Source organism: Pseudorasbora parva, chromosome 13 (assembly GCF_024679245.1).
Source record: "Pseudorasbora parva isolate DD20220531a chromosome 13, ASM2467924v1, whole genome shotgun sequence".
Classification (NCBI taxonomy): domain Eukaryota; kingdom Metazoa; phylum Chordata; class Actinopteri; order Cypriniformes; family Gobionidae; genus Pseudorasbora; species Pseudorasbora parva.
Genome location: NC_090184.1, coordinates 44,289,557 through 44,307,001, shown reverse-complemented (window position 1 = coordinate 44,307,001; position 17,445 = coordinate 44,289,557). Strand labels below are relative to the sequence as shown.

General features: G+C 41.7%; 1 protein-coding gene across 1 annotated transcript in view; it reads right to left on the bottom strand.

The window, feature by feature from the left end:
• Positions 1 to 11,865: 11,865 nt before the first annotated feature.
• Positions 11,866 to 17,445, bottom strand: part of dtx1 (deltex 1, E3 ubiquitin ligase) — an 82,570-nt gene continuing 76,990 nt past the window's right edge. The window contains exon 11 of the transcript XR_010897606.1: positions 11,866 to 14,827. The gene's annotated coding sequence lies outside the window, so the exon portion shown is untranslated. The remainder of the gene's footprint in view (positions 14,828 to 17,445) is intronic.

Genomic DNA, 17,445 nt, shown 5'->3' with positions numbered 1-17,445 from the left:
TACTGACAGAGACCTTTTAGTGATTTTTTTCTTGTTTTGACACTTTTTCAGTAAGCAAGACTCAATATCTCCAGTCATTTCTCTTCTCCAGTCTTAGTTTAAGAATGTTAAGATATTTGTGCTGGAAAACGACTGAAACACTGAGGAAGAGCACATTTTTTGCATCATGTTTTCGGTTTAGATGTTTCTTTATCAGGTTGTAGTTGCTTATTTTTAGGCCAATTCTGGTGGTTTTATTTATATGTGGAAAAAATACGATCAGATATTCAGAATAATCTTGGCTTTTTAAAGAGGCTTTGCATTGTGCCAAACAGTGTTTTTGGGTTGTGTGAGCATGTGTGTGCCGGAAAACAGCTGAAAAGAGTTTTTTTTTTTATTTAGTTTTTTGGCCAATTAGATATTTCAAACATTTGCTTTCTTGCTCAGTAATTTGCTTTTGTTGGTTTATTTGGACGGAGAGCATTTGCTGTTGACTATAAAACCTGTTTACACAAAACTCTGTGTTTCTTTCTCTCAAACACACCATCCGGGAGGAGATCAATCCAGTCAAACCTCAAATAATTCATACAGAGTTACATTTATGATTACATAAAGCTGACATTTAACACGTACACTAGCTATGTGCTCATAACTTTTGACTTAATCAATTTTGATTTGACAGGAAATATTATAATCTGCAAATATTGTGCTGAGAATAAACAGAAAATATATCACTGTCTCACTTATTTTTTTACTTTTATATACTCTACCATTCAAAAGTTGTTTTTGCAAAAAAAAAAAAAAATCATATATCTCTGGAACAATAGGTGGCGCTGTGTTGAAACTTCTCAGGTTCCTTCAGGACATCCTGTCGATGAACCTTACCAAATTGTGTGCCGATATGTCAGATTGTTTTAAACATATTGCAATTTCAAAATGGCGGACCGATGAGTTTTAATTTTTTGTCCGATACTGGCAAAATCGGTATCCATGGATTTGGCATGACACAAGGCTTTCTGACAAAATGTTTCAAAGTTATGAGCAAAAATCGCCATTTTACAGATCTCATGACCAGTAGAGCGCTGATCCTAAATTTGGCATTGAGCCTGATCGGCTCAGATGAAGCACCAATTTTCATTTCACGAGTTCACACTTACAAATAATTCAGATAGAATAAATGGTATGCGTATTTGGCGTGCTGTCCGAGGAGAGGGCTCCGAGCTCGGTATTTGGCCCGAACCCAGAGTACTCCCCCCGTATTTCTGGTTAGGAAAGTTAACCAGGTGCGTGTGAGGTAGAAGGGGTGGTGGAGGGATGCTGCAAACTTTGTCAAGGAACGTTGGTGAGTTGACTGGGTATTTATGTGATCCTCCACTTGAGCTGATTGGTAGACATGTTGATTACTGATTGTTGACAGCTGGTTGGAATGACATCATGATTAGGTAGATCATTTGAACGTGCTTCTCCCGAACTTAGTTTTTTAAGAAACATCATTTCACGAGTTCACACTTACAAATAATTCAGATAGAATAAATGGTATGCGTATTTGGCGTGCTGTCCGAGGAGAGGGCTCCGAGCTCGGTATTTGGCCCGAACCCAGAGTACTCCCCCAAAAAATTGCTACTAGCATAGGACAGCAGCCAGTAAATGATGTTGATGCCCCCCAAAAGTTGCAGAGCATGAACTGGTGCTGTGCCAATCGAAGGGGGGGATAGTCACTGGATCGGGAGATCTTGTTCATTATTGTCTGAGGTTTGTATGGTCGTGATATCAGAAAGGTGAACCTCGTTGGTAGTCAGCTGGGGTGGTTGCGTGTAGGCGAGAGGAGATAGCAGTGCTGTGGCAGTGGAGACGAGCTGTTTCAGCATACTTTCAAACGTATCCAATGAGCTGGCTGTACAAAGAATTAGGCTCCTGTAGGAGTTGAGAAGATGACACTGCTCTGAGGGTGGGACAAGTTTGGATGGAGGAACAGAACTCCTGCGGGAGTGAGGTTGGTGATACTGCTGTGGCAGTGGAGATGAGCCCTTTTAAATCTGCTTTCCAAACTATCCGAAGACCCAGTTGTACAGAGAATTGGGCTCCTGTGGGGTGGAGAAGGTGAGACTGCTGAGACAGTGAAACAGGTTTTGAAAAGACGTATCAGAGCTCCTGCGGGAGCGAAATTGACTATAACTGCTGCGGCAGAGGATACGAGACGTTTCAACTTGCTTTCCAACTATCCAAACGAACAATTTGCACGGATGATTGGGCTCCTGTGGGAATGGAGATGACGACATTGCTGTGGTATTGAAACGAGTTTCAATGGAGTATCGGGCTTTGCGAGAGCTGAGTTGTCGATACTGCTGCAGCCGTGGAGACGAGCCATTTTAACTTGTTTTTCGAAACCAGTGAGCCGGGTTGGACGTAGAACTGACACTCCTGCGGAAATATGGAGAAATCACTGCTGCGGCAGTACAAGCAAGTTGAATGGAAAAATTGAACTCTTGCGGGAGCTGAGGCGGTATCACTGCTGTGGCAGTGGAGGCCTTTGGGTGGAGGAACTGGCTTCTGTTGGAGCGGAGGAGATGACACTGTTTTGCAGTAAAGTCGGTTGGAGAAACTGGGCTTCTGCTGGAGCGAATGAGATAACTGCTGCAGCAGTGAGAACTAGCTGGATGGAAAAGCTTAGCTTCTGTTAGAACGGAGGAGATACTGCTGCGGCAGTGAGAGCCAGCTGGATGGGGAATGCTGAGCTTCTATTGGAGTGGAGGAGATAACACTGCTGCGGCAGTGAAAACCAGCTGGATGGAAAAGCTTAGCTTCTTTAAGAACGGAGGAGATACTGCTGCGGCAGTGAGAGCCAGCTGGATGGGAATGCTGAGCTTCTATTGGAGCGAAGGAGATAACACTGCTGCGGCAGTGAGATCCAGCTGGATGGGGAATACTGAGCTTCTATTGGAGCGAAGGAGATAACACTGCTGCGGCAGTGAGAGCCGGCTGGATGGGGAATACTGAGCTTCTATTGGAGCGGAGGAGATAACACTGCTGCGGCAGTGAGAGCCAGCTGAATGGAGAATCCTGAGCTTTTGTTAGAGCGGAGAAGATAACACTGCTGCGGCTGTGAGAGCCAGCTGGATGGAGAATTCTGAACTTTTGTTAGAGCGGAGGAGATAACACTGCTGCGGCAGTGAGAGCCGGCTGGTTGAAGAATCCTGAACTTTTGTTAGAGCGGAGGAGATAACACTGCTGCGGCAGTGAGAGCCAGCTGGATGGAGAATCCTGAGCTTCTGTTAGAGTGGAGGAGATAACACTGCTGCGGCAGTGAGAGCCAGCTGGATGGAGAATCCTGAGCTTCTGTTAGAGTGGAGGAGATAACACTGCTGCGGCAGTGAGAGCCAGCTGGATGGAGAATCCTGAGCTTCTGTTAGAGCGGAGGCGATAACACTGCTGCGGCAGTGAGAGCAAGCTAGATGGAGAATCCTGAGCTTCTGTTAGAGCGGAGGAGATAACACTGCTGCGGCAGTGAGAGCCAGCTGGATGGAGAATCCTGAGCTTCTGTTAGAGTGGAGGAGATAACACTGCTGCGGCAGTGAGAGCCAGCTGGATGGAGAATCCTGAGCTTCTGTTAGAGCGGAGGAGATAACACTGCTGCGGCAGTGACAGCCAGCTGGATGGAGAATCCTGAACTTTTGTTAGAGCAGAGGAGATAACACTGCTGCAGTGAAAAATTTGAGGTGGGTTCCTGCGGGAGTGATTGGAGAGATGCTGCTACGGCAGTGAATATTATTGATTCATTTAATGAATTTGGTGATGTTGAATTGGAGTGGATGTGGTGATCCTGTAGGATTGAGTGTATGGAAACAAGCTGAAGCTGAAACAATTTTAGCTGATGAGGGTCTGTTGGGCTTCTTTGATGTGGGAGCGATTGGAGCGGATGTAGCTCTTGAAAGCCTCTGACGACCAGCGACCAAGTTTTTGGATCTGGTGCTGGGAGAGACCTTTTTGAGCAGTTGTGGTTGCTGCACCTATGCGGAATGAATGGCTAGAAAAGTTGTCTGCCGAGATGCCGGATAGAATCAGTATAGACTTGAGGTGTTTTTGGAACCAGAAACGTGTGACAGGGCGGTTAGCATCGTCTGTGAAGAGTGGTTCAGATAAAAGTTTAGTCTGCAAACTTCTGAAATGTAGGTTGGCTAAAATGGATTGATACGGCTGGATTGGTGATGGAAGGTTGAAAATGTAAATGGATTGCCCTTTTTTCATTTGATCCGTCTTGCTTTGTTTGATGAAGTAAGAGATTGTTTCATCATCTAGCACTGCTAGGTCTGAAATTATAGGATGAAGCTTTGGATTGAAGGTGGACGTGATGGTAATTTCTGAGCTTCTGAGAAAACCGGAGCAAGCCAATATGAACATTGCATCCAGAGTGCGGGCAGTATTGGTGGAGTGGTAGCCTTGGCGGAGGGTGGAGATACATTTGGTAAGTGTGTCTAGAGTTATTGGTTGTCTGGGTGGGTGGGTTGAGTTTTTTGGATGCCTTTGATGAGCATGGAAGTTTGTGAATTGGTTATTTCTGGAGAGGGCAGACCAAACACAAGTTTGTTGAATTCAGCTTAGATGACCCTTGATGGAGCTGACTTGGAGGTTCTTGATGCTGTTGAAATAAGATATGAATGAAGTGATGGTAAGCAAAGAATAATCTGGAAAATTCAGCTTGTATATGGAGTGAAAAGACTTGAAACACTTCCATGCAGTTAGGTAGGATTGAAGGGTTCTGGGGGAAACAGCTTGAAGGATGGAATTGAGAGAAGCGTCAATGAGGGGTCTCAATGGGTGGTTTATGGGAATATTAGCTCTCAATACTTTGGTACTGGGGTTGGGAATGGGAATGGGTCCGCCTCTGGTGCCAACAGCCTGAATTTCTGTGAGGATCTGTGCTCTAATGTTGCTGGCGACAGGGGGCAGTTCCAAGGCTGTAGCATTCGGCGGGAAGGGCATCTGTGTTGCAGAAAACAGAGTGAATGGAGCACTAGTTTGGGAAAAAGTGTTAGGCGGATAGAAACCAGGGACCGAAAACCGCTTGCGGAGGCAACCTCTCGTTTCGGTCGGTCCCCGACAAAGGAGGAATGGGAAAAAAGTGGAAAGAGGAAAGCTAAGGAGGACAAAAAGCAGCTGGGCCTGCACCGCTAGCGTTTGATGGTTAGCGTTTGACGCTAGCGTCTGGGCCTGCACCGCTAGCGTTTTGATGCTAGAGTTTGATGGTGGGGCTGCAGGCCAAGGGAAGGGGTTAGAAAAAGTGACAGGAAAAGGCTGTGATAGAAAGCTTGAGCTGCTGGCGGAAGCGTACTTACGCTTAAAGGATTGCCTGGGGCAGAGGAAACTGGTATTGTGACCTGAGGTGCAATGCTGGAAACACCCACGGTCTCTAGCTCGGCGGAGCAGAGAGATGAGATGGGCTGGGTGGCGGCAACGATGGCAGCGGTGGCTGGAACTGGGCCGCGGCCCAGGCTAGCTGAGGGCCTGCTGTAGTGGCCTGGTGCTCGAGGAAGAACCAGTTCTGTGGGAGAAAGGGTCTTTTGAGAGCGTGAGTTCGGATCCTTATGTTTCCTTGACCTGTTTGTAGTTTTGGAAGGTGGAGTGGATTTTGGAGATGGAGAAGCTGCTTGAAGTGACACGTACAGGTTGTATAATTTGGCTTTATTAATTCTTCTGGAAAAATTATCATCGACACTGATTAGCACTTGTCTTAACCCTAGTACGGTCCATTTCTCTATTGCTGGAATCGTAGGTTGTACTGAGGAGTAGGAGGAAGCTGGAGATGGTGGATGTCTTGAAGGTGGAGGCGATGGCAAGCCTCTGCGTCTCGGTGTACGGGATGTGGCTCGGCTGGGCCGACGGCCACACTGTGTTGCTGGAGATTCAGTCACGGTGTCTTGTTGGGTTGTGGTGCTCCTTGCAGCTGTGGGATGCTGTAGAGGATCTTCGTCAGATGGATAAATTTCATTCTCAAACATTGCAATGGATAGGACCAAATGCTGATTTTCTTCAGCTCCTGTGGAAGCATAAAGAGCAACACTGCTTTGGCAGTGGAGAAACGGTTAGCCAGAGAAACCGAGCTCCTGTGGGAGCAGAGGGAACAGCACTGCTTTGGCAGTGGAGAAACGGTTAGCCAGAAAAAACTGAGCTCCTGTGGGAGCAGAGGGAACAGCACTGCTGCAGCAGTGGAGAAACGGTTAGCCAGAAAAACTGAGCTCCTGTGGGAGCAGTGGAAAAACGGTTAGCCAGAAAAACTGAGCTCCTGTGGGAGCAGAGGGAACAACAACTGCTTTGGCGGTGGAGAAATTTGCCAGAGAAACTGAGCTCCTGCGGGAGCAGAGGGAACAGCACTGCTACAGCAGTGGAGAAGAGATTAGCCCGAAAAACTGAGCTCCTGTGGGAGCAGAAGGAAACACACTGTTATGGACACTGGAGGAATTAGCCAGAGAAACTGAACTCCTGTGGGAGCAAAAGGAAACACACTGTTATGGATACTGGGGAAATTATCCAGAGAAACTGGGCTCCTGTGGGAGCAGAGAGAATAGCACTGTTATGGCAGAGGAGAAATTAGCCAGCGAAACTGAGCTCCTGTGGGAGAAGATGGAACATCACTGCTTCTGTGGTGGAGAAAAAGTTAGATGGAACAAAATGGAAAAGCATGTTTGTAAAACCATAATGGGACTCTTATTTTGAAAGAGACCCATTTGGGTCCAACTCTTATTACATTTAGCATACAACATTACAATATAATCACAATAAAGAAAACAGTCCTGGTTCATAAGAACTTGGCGCCATACATTGATTGTAAATGCTCTGAAACTGTAATATTCTGAACGCAACACGGCGCCACATTCAAAAGTTTAATCACAATTAGGAAGATGTGATGTATGTTTCTGTCTCCAAAATATAAGATGGCTTAAATAATCATTATGCTGTATTGTCAACATTTAAGTTACTTAGCCTCACGATACATTCATTCGCTTTGCGAGCGAGTAAATTTATTGTTCATCACCACGGCAAATGCACTTTGTGTGTGACAAGTTTCTGTCTGTTGTACACAGAGGCATCAAGATCACAACAAAGCTTGATGCGTGCCGGAACTGTTATTTAAGATACATTTCTATTTCTTGGGACAGAAGCTGTTGTAGCTGTCCTGCTGCAAGTCTGTGCAGTGTGCACTCTTTACAGTGTCTGAGCGCTGCTCAAACAATTGACTCCTCATTGATTGAATTGTGGCAAAGACCACATTACACTTTGGAAAAAACAGGAATTCTTTTACCGTGATGTTGAGGAGCCATTGGTTTGAAATAATGCTGATGAAAAGCGGCCAAAAGGGGCTTTAGGTAGCTTAGGAATTTGTAAGGAAAGTTTTTTAGCATTGTAGCATAGCTTCGAGCAGCGTGTGGAGCCATGTTGACAGCGTGGGTAGAAAAAGTGACCTGCCAGAATGCTGCAAACTTTGTCAAGGAACGTTGGTGAGTTGACTGGGTATTTATGTGATCCTCCACTTGAGCTGATTGGTAGACATGTTGATTACTGATTGTTGACAGCTGGTTGGAATGACATCATGATTAGGTAGATCATTTGAACGTGCTTCTCCCGAACTTAGTTTTTTAAGAAACATAATTTCGATCGATCAAAGTTTAGTCGAGATACAGCCTCTGAACCAATTTCAGGCCAACCTTGTTAAGTTCATGTCATCATAATTTTTGAACAAAGATTGTGGGGGAGTTTCTCATCATTTCTGCGCAGCTCGGTCCAAAAATCACCTAAGCCAGATTTTGTTTAAAACATTTTTTTTTTTTAAATTGGGCAAAATTTGAAGTAGCAGCAGCCAAAAAGCTGAAAACTGTGCTTTTTAAAAATGGCCACTACTGTAATGGGTGGAGTATTAACGTAAGAGATGTTGAATGTGAGGAATTGGGTGAACAATTTCATTTTTCTAGAACAAAGGGTTGAAAAGTTAGAACATTCAGAAAAGTCAATTTTTGAACTGGTGGTGGCGCTATAGAGTTGGTGCTAGAGACTCCAAAATTGGCAAAATTACTATTCATGACCATCTCCACAAGTGTGCCAAATTTCATCATTTTCCTTCCATTCATAGGGCTGTCATAGACTCGCATTTCAGAATGAAGAAGAAAAACTATTCCAATAGGGGCCATAGAACCTGATTATTATCAGTGCTGAACACAGTTCTGTGGAAACTGATACATCATTTTTACAATTCTTTGATGGATAGAATGTTCTGTTTGACATGGAATCTTTACAAATACAAATTTAGAATTTGTAACATTCTAAATGTTCTCAATGTCACTTACATTTACATTTATGCATTTAGCAGACCCTTTTATCCAAAGCGACTTACAACTCAGGAGTACAGGAAGCGAACTGTCAAGAAGAGGCAAAGAAATGCAAAAAGTGCCCTAAATACCAAGATTTGGATACTACTCAGAGTAGCAAAAACCAGAAAAGGTTGGGGTTTTTTATGATAAGATTAAGTGCTCATGGAAGAGATGAGTTTTTACCTGTCGTTTGAATGAAGCGAGTGATTCTGTCATGCGTATGGAGGATGGAAGATCGTTCCACCAACCAGAAACAATACAGTTACTTCTGCAACGTTACTGAAAGTATTAATTCAAAAGGAATAAAAGAATCACACTGATCCCAGTTCATCCTCTTGACGTTATCTCCATCCTTTGAGGAAAACCTAAAGACGCCAAACAAAAATTATTTGTTTTCTCAATAATGATCATATCTGCACATTATCGTGTCTTCCTACAGGTCAATATTCTCTCGTCGGCTCGAGTTTTGGAGCAAATAGCCAGAGGTGGATAAAGTACACAACTTCAGTACTTGAGTAAAAGTACTACTGGTCAAATATTACTCCGTTACAAGTGAAAGTTGTAAAAACAGATTTTTACTTGAGTAAAAGTACAGAAATATTTGTTTTTAAAAGTACTTAAAGGGGGGGTGAAACACTCAGTTTCAGTCAATCTCATGTCAATCTTGAGTACCTATAGAGTAGTATTGCATCCTTCATATCTCCGAAAAGTCTTTAGTTTTATCATATTTATAAAAGAAATATAGGCTGTACCGAGTCTTTCCGGAAAAAAACGAGCGCCTGGAGGTGTATCGTGTGGGCGTAGCTAAAGAATGACAAGCACGCAAAGCGGTGACGTCCTCAAGCGTGGAGAAACCCATCGCTCTCTCAGCTAATACAGATAATGATCCAGAATCAAATCTGAGGGAAATAAATTAAACAGGTGAAACAGCAACATCAGGACGTCCGTCTCTGTGGTATGTAAGTTACTGTATTTAATGGCCTCTCCACATTTCTGTGTGTTTACTCGCAGTGTATGAGGACATGATTCGGTTTATGGACTATTGTATGCGACTAGACCTTAGAAGTAGCAAGCATACTGTAACGTTATACAGAGAACAACAATGGAGTAACCGTTAGCGCATTTGAATGACGAAGCACGCGATCGTGTCGTTTACTGATGTTTACTCATGTGTCCGAAGCCAAAAGCAGAGACATTTGAAGCAGTTTAAGTTAACTCACCGGCTGCTTCCAAAGACGGACCGAAACTTTATCGCTGGGACTGCTCCGTCAAAAACACACTTCTTTGGTATGATTTGGTAAAGTCCTGTGACAGCAGTAGCGTGTAAATCCATTTTGAGACGCAACTGAAACGATGTTGTGAAGCTTCCCGTCATTTCTGCGTTAAAATCGGTTCAAATGCAGCGCTGCCTTCCCAGAATGCTGTGCTGAAGCGTTGAAGTCGCTCGACGTCACCCATAGGAATAAAGAGAAGCGCGGCGCCACATAAGTGTTCACGGACGACTGGATCTGCATCTGAGGGACTGTTTACGGCGTGCTCTAGTCACGCGCGCGCACCCTACCGGGAGAAGAGCCCGTACGGCCCATACAAGGACCTTCCGCTCTTATTAACGTCAAGTAGACCCATACTCGAAAAAAACTTGTGAGAAACCGGAAGGAGTATTTTTGACACAGAAATACTCCATCAAACGTCCAACATTAGTTTTTGAAACTTTGTCTATGTTTAGGATGGGAATCCAAGTCTTTAACAGTGGAAAAAGCTCAGTATGCATGAAACAGCATTTCACCCCCCCCCCCCCTTTAAGTATCAAAAGAAAATTTCCTTTTTTATGACAACGCATTATTTTAATTATGCCATCATGGTTTAAGCCAGTCAGTGACGCTCCATCTGACATACTAGCATACGACTAACTTAAACTCATTTAAATACTTGTAGAAAAGTTACAAAGCTCTTTATAAAGCTGCTGTCACTTTAAGAACGAATGCACGGATCCAATACACTGATACACATCTGATATTCTCACACTGTTCACTTTCACTGAAGACAGAATCAACTTTGTTTATGTGAATACTCCACAAAATTAACACTTTGACATCCGTCTTCTTCCATCTTTGCTCTAAACTATAAATCAGTGTTTAAAGCAGCACTGGGTAACTTTTGCCCTCGGGGTCCCCCTACAGTTGGGAAAAAATATTGTCCTCAACTACTGTCGTAAACTGTCCTCTTACATAAGAGGATGCCATCGCGCGTGCATTTGTTGACATGACTACCCTGATAGCCCTGAACTAGTGATGCGCGAGTCGTCTCATAACCCGCGGACCCCGTATGTCTATTTAATGGTCACGGGTGCGGGGCGGGTTGTAAAAATATATACAGTGGTGCGGTGCGGGCCAAATAACTTCATAAAAGCGTCCCGCGGGTTGGTGCAGCACTAACAGTTCCCCTGAACACTGCAGGAGGAGTTCACATGCAGGTGTTCTTCTGGCGGCGTGTGTGAAATGTCTTCATCCCAGGTACAGTCAGTGGCTTATGTTTCAGCATGTCATATGAATATCATTTCATGGGTTTACAGAATCTATGATACTTCAGTTCAATGTTTGAGTGGTCGGTAATCACCATAACAAGCAGGACAGCATCGGTAGGGTATGCCTCCTTCAGCTCACGCCGACGAGCAAACGCTGGTCACATGCTGATCCTCCTCCTGCCTTTAATCACTTTTTCGTTTCCTCTTATTCCTTTCCTCCAACAAAACCTTTTCTTTCTTATTCGTCTGTGCTGCTTCGGACATGACTATATTATCCGACGAACAAAGTTGGGCTCACACGTCTGAATGTAAGGAAGTGTGTGTGTTGGTGGAAGTGACGTATATGCCGTAAAGCAGTCGAATTTTGTAGTTCTTTTTGTTCTCGGGTTGCTACCCGAAACCCGAAGTTTAAAAGTACGATTAAAAACGATACAGACCCCATCAGGCTATGGCAGACGTGTCATTCAACCTATTGTAAGTCGATGTATCATCACAAGAGTCTTGAAAATATATTATGAAGGTTGAAAAGTTACCTAGTGCTCCTTTAATAACTGCTGTGAAATCATTGAACTTCACGAGACTCTACAAGAGTGATTCCTGAAAGGCTTTCTGCAAAAACCCAAACACCTTTTAAAGAAGAAAAAAATCATCCTCCGTCTTTCAGAGCTGCGACAGAAACGACTTTCGACTTCGAGGACCTTGATAGAAATGTAGAGGAGTAAAAAGGACGATATTTGTCTTTCAGATGTAGTGAAGCTAAAGTCATAAGTTTCCAGAAAAAATAATACTCCAGTAAAGTACAGATACTCAAAAAGTGAACTTAAGTACAGGACTCGAGTAAATGAGCTCAGTTACTGTCCAGCTCTGTGAATAACTGCGGACAAAACAGCAGAAATAAAGAGGCATTACATCTGCTGCATCACTGGACATTAATAACCCTGCCAACAGCAACACAGCGGAGACAAAAGAGGAGACAAGGAAGAAAAGAAAGAAAGGAAGAGGTCAAATCAATCTCCCTTTGCTCAAGGAGACGGTTTATTTCACAGGAAACACAGACATGCAACAAGATCATAACAGATTCATTAAGACACGTATCATAAAAGCCCTTTGTATTGTTTCATCAAACAATTCGTATGATATTTCAAATAGATTATCTTGATGTAAATGTTAATTCTATTGCCTGTAAGAGTGTATCACATGAAGAACACATCCATGCGCTTTTTATTTGACATCAATTGTTGACTCCATCATGAGAGAGGCCATGAAAAACCAAACTTAAGTCATTTCCCGTTAAAAATCTTCACCATTTACCAACATCCTTTAAATAAACTGTGAGAAGAGCAGGTTTGAGGTTGTGACACACTTAAATGTGTGCCAGCTACAAAATTATTCAGCCGTATTCTCCTCAGAAAGCTGATTTTCTTCTGGGAAAATTTCTATTTCAGTTCTGTCGCCGATACACTAATGAATCTGGGATGAGTCTGACGGATTGGGCTGGAATCAGCAGGTCTTTTTATATATGTGCCATATGGTCTGAAATCAGAAACTCTCACAATAAACACACCGAAAACACACACACTATTCCAGCTGTAATAAAAGCTCAACATGCAGCCGACTCAAAGCGGTCAGACTATGAAGATGAACCGTACGGACAGGTGATGAATGATCTAAGCAGGACTAATGAGGGTCTAATTAATTAGTCACCTTTGAAAAGAGAGCGGCATGCTGGGAAAAAACTAAACATCCACCGCAACACTTACAGAATTGCATAAAGTGCCGAAGTCTCTCGTGAAACTCATCCGCGTGAATATTTTCATCTGGGATAAGGTCTCCAGCAGAAACGACACAGACCAACAGCAGCAGATTAAAGCTACAGGACCTGAAGGAAACATGACAGTCAGGCCACCTTCACACAACTTCCTTTAGAATATCAAACAAAACACTCATTCTTGTACACTTGTGCATATTTATGTTATGTCTGATTATTAGAGCTTTAGGATAAAGAGGCTGCATGGATCATTTATCGCACTACAAAATGGTTGAAGTGAAATGTGACGTCAAGTCGGCTAATCGTGATTAATCACATCTAACAAAAGTTTGTAAATATGTGTGTGTGTCTCGTGTTTGTGTGTGTTTATGTTTGTGTGAGTATGTTTCTGTGAGTGTGTTTGTGCGAGTGTGTGTTGGTGTGTGTCTTTTCTGTTTGTGAGTATTTAGTGTGTTTATGTTTGTGTGTGCGCTTATATTTGTGTGTGAGCTTGTGCAGGAGTGTGCATGTGTGCATAAGTGTTTATTGGTGTGTGTGTGTGTGTATGTCCGTGAGTTTGTATTGGTGTGTTTGTGTGTGTGTGTGTACGCTTGTTTTTGTGACATATGAGGACACAAATGTGTATAATGCCATGGGTATGACACAGGTATTACAGGAGAGGGTGAAATATGAGGACATTACCCATGTCCCCACTTTTCAAAAGGCTTATAAATCACACAGGAGGAGTTTTTATGAGAAAGTAAAAATGCAGAATGTTTCTTGTGATGGGTAGGTTTAGGGGCAGTGTGTGTGTGTGTGTGTGTGTGTAGTGTAGGGGGATAGAAAATACGGTTTGTACAGTACAAAAACCATTCCATCTATGGAATGTCCCCATTTGTCACAAAAACAAATGTGTGTGTGTGTGGGTCTGTGTATGTATGTATATATATTTGCAAACTTTTATGACGTGATTAATCGTTTGACAGCATTAGTTAAATCTCAAAAGTTTAAAACTCTTAAAAAATATCCAAAGGTTTCTGTCCATATTATTGATCAACAACCCAGTTATCATCAAGACTTCATTTTGATGCAAATCGCTTCAGAACTGCATTACTAGTTTAGTTTATTAGTAACTGAACAGATTTTTGAGGATTATTATAATCAACTGAAACAAAAAATATATTTGTTCATTAAAATAAAGGTTAACTGAAATAAAATAAAACATTAAAATAATTCAGAACTTTCTAATTTTTGCGAAATTTAAGACTACTAAAATTAATAAAAGTGAACAAAAACTATACAGACATTTAAATAAAAACAGCAAAAATACAGCAGTTTGAACTTAAGAGAAATATAATGTAAGAAATATCTATAATAGTCCATGAATGGTATTAAAAGTAGTCTGTCAGCTCAGCTCTTAAAGGGACGTTTGGTTCTCCGATCTCAGTCACAGATTCGACACAGGCTGATGTCAGACACACGTGAGCAGTGCTTGTGTATTAATGACAATGTTTAATATTCCCTGCAGATATATAAAGGTCCACGACCCATTTGGGTGGGTAAGTTGAGTCACGCAAACAAACCCTTCCCACCGACATCATCGATAGCAACGCGATCACGGCTAATAGAAGACGCTCAGAACACGCTAACAGTCCCTGACGTTACTGACAAACTGCCAGATTTGACAAAAAAGCATGTATCAAATATGAACACGTCTATGTGTGTGTGTGTGTGTGTGTGTGTGTAGATGCACGTGTACATCGTGTGTGTAAGTATAAAAATAATTTAAACACTTCAAAGATATATCACACTCTTAAATGCACGTGTATATATATATATGCTGACTTCTATATTGTACTCTATACGGTTCTTTAAAGCATTACAAGACGAAGATGCGAACACACACACACTCCGAGATCAAGGAAGACTGCAGTTCACACTGACACCGCTACAATATGATCAAATGTTTTAAAAAAGAAATGAATGATTTTATTCAGGAAAGGTGCATTTAAGGATTAGTTCAAAATGAAAATGTCCTGATAATGTACTCGCCCCCCGTCTCATCCAAGATATTCATGTCTGTCTTTCTTTGGGCAAAAATAATTTATGTTTTTTTGAGGAAACATTACTACACTGTAAAAAATTATTTAGAAAAAAAGTTACCTGGTTGCATTAAAATTTTGAGTTAATACAATGATTTTTTTTAGATTTGTCAACCTTTATTCAAATATTATTAAAAGATTTTGTAAGCATATTGGGTAATTGTGTGTTTTATTTGTGATGACGCAGCCAAATTCTGCTATTTTCATGATTTATCACATTTTTTATGTGGTTCAGATACAATAATATTTTGAGTTTCTATTCATTAAACAAATTTCCTTCATTGTTTCAACTCAAATTTTTAATTTCAATAAACTCAAAACTTTAAGGCAACCAGGTTACTTACTTATTTTAAGTTAAGCCAACAAAAACCAACACTTTTTTTTTTGTAGGATGTTTCTCCATATAATGGACTTCAATGCCAACCAATTTGGCACTAACCACAACACCGAAGTCTCACATTTGAGGTTAGAAGTATATAAATGTGTATTAGTGTTGTAAATGTGTGATGGTTTGTCTGGATCAGACTCTGTTCCTCTGGGATCATCAGAGTCTCTGAAACTGCAGTGATCTGGACCTTCAACCGCTGGTTCCCATTGAAGTCCATTATGAGGAGGAAAATCCTGGAATATTTTCCTCAAAAAACTTAATTTCTCTTCGACTGAAGAAAGAAAGACAAGAACATCTTGGATGAGAGGCACTCTCAGAAAAAAAGGTACAGTGCTGTCACTGGGGCGGTACCCTAAGATACAAAAGTGAAAAGGTACATCTTTGTACCTACTCACCCCTAAATGGTACATATCAGTCCTTTAAGACTGTGAACTAGTACCTTAATGGTACATATCAGTCCTTTAAGACTGTGAACTAGTACCTTAATGGTACATATCAGTCCTTTAAGACTGTGAACTAGTACCTTAATGGTACATATCAGTCCTTTAAGACTGTGAACTAGTACCTTAATGGTACATATCAGTCCTTTAAGACTGTGAACTAGTACCTTAAAGGTACATATCAGTACTTTAAGAGTGTGTATTAGCACCTTAAAGGTACATATCAGTACTTTAAGAGTGTGTATTAGCACCTTAAAGGTACATATCAGTACTTTAAGAGTGTGTATTAGCACCTTAAAGGTACATATCAGTACTTTAAGAGTGTGTATTAGCACCTTAAAGGTACATATCAGTACTTTAAGAGTGTGTATTAGTACCTTAAAGGTACATATCAGTCCTTTAAGAGTGTGTATTAGTACCTTAAAGGTACATATCAGTACTTTAAGAGTGTGTGTTAGTACCTTAAAGGTACATATCAGTCCTTTAAGAGTGTGTGTTAGTACCTTAAAGGTACATATCAGTACTTTAAGAGTGTGTATTAGCACCTTAAAGGTACATATCAGTACTTTAAGAGTGTGTGTTAGTACCTTAAAGGTACATATCAGTACTTTAAGAGTGTGTATTAGTACCTTAAAGGTACATATCAGTACTTTAAGAGTGTGTATTAGCACCTTAAAGGTACATATCAGTACTTTAAGAGTGTGTATTAGCACCTTAAAGGTACATATCAGTACTTTAAGAGTGTGTATTAGTACCTTAAAGGTACATTAAGGTACAGGTACAACATTGGGTAAAAACCAACCCAATGTTGGGTCAAATATGGACTAACCCAGCAATTGGGTTGTTTTAACCCGGCGAATGGGTTGTCTTAAGCAAATATTTAACCCAACTGCAGGATTAAAACAACCCAGCATTCTTTAGAGTGTACCTTTTCAGTTTTGTACCTTAGGGTACCGCCCCAGTGACAGCAATGTACCTTTTTTTTCTGACAGTGTGGGGCGAGAAAATGATCAAGAACTGAACTAATCCTTTAAATTGATCAAAAGAGATGATTAAAATGTTGACAATTGACAATGACAATTTAACTCTGTTCTTTTGAAAGTATCCCCGTCACATCAGAATGATTAGTGAAGGATCATGTGACACTGAAGACTGGAGTAATGATGATAAATTCAGCTTTGACCACTGGAATAAATCACACTTTACTATATATTCACATTTCACACAGAGAACGGCTGTATTAAATTGTAAAAATATGTCAGTTTTTACTTTATTTTTGATCAAATAAATGCAGCCTTGGTGTGCTGAAGAGAAATATTTCTGAGCGGTGCAGTTTAAATGGTGCGGTAAACACTGTCAGTGTGAACGTAAGAGAAATAAATGACGAGAGGCGAGACTCATCTCTGACTCACATAATGATCTCCAGAAAACACGACGAGTTTGAGTCGTGATTTAATCACACGCTCTCAGAAAAAAAGGTACAGTGCTATCACTGGGGTGGTACCCTAAAGTACAAAAGTGAAAAGGTACATCTTTATACCTTACTAACCCCTAAATGGTCCATATAAATACCTCAAAAGGTACATATCAGTACTTTAAGAGTGCGTTCACACTTGTCATGTTTGGCTGGATTAAAACGAACCCTGGTGCGATTGCTCGTTTAGTGCGGTTCATTTGAACACATGTGAACGCTGCCATCCGAACCCTGGAGCGCACCAAACAAGCGGACCGAGAGCGCTAAAAAGATGAGTCTCGGTCCGCTTGTAAAGAGGAGGAGACATGTATCTCGGTCCAAAGACATGTAAACGGACCAAAAACCGGACGTGATGTCACAAGATGCGACGCATAGTCAGCTGATCTGACGATGCGGAAAGATCGGTGTATCCAGAATGAGTAACGTTAACA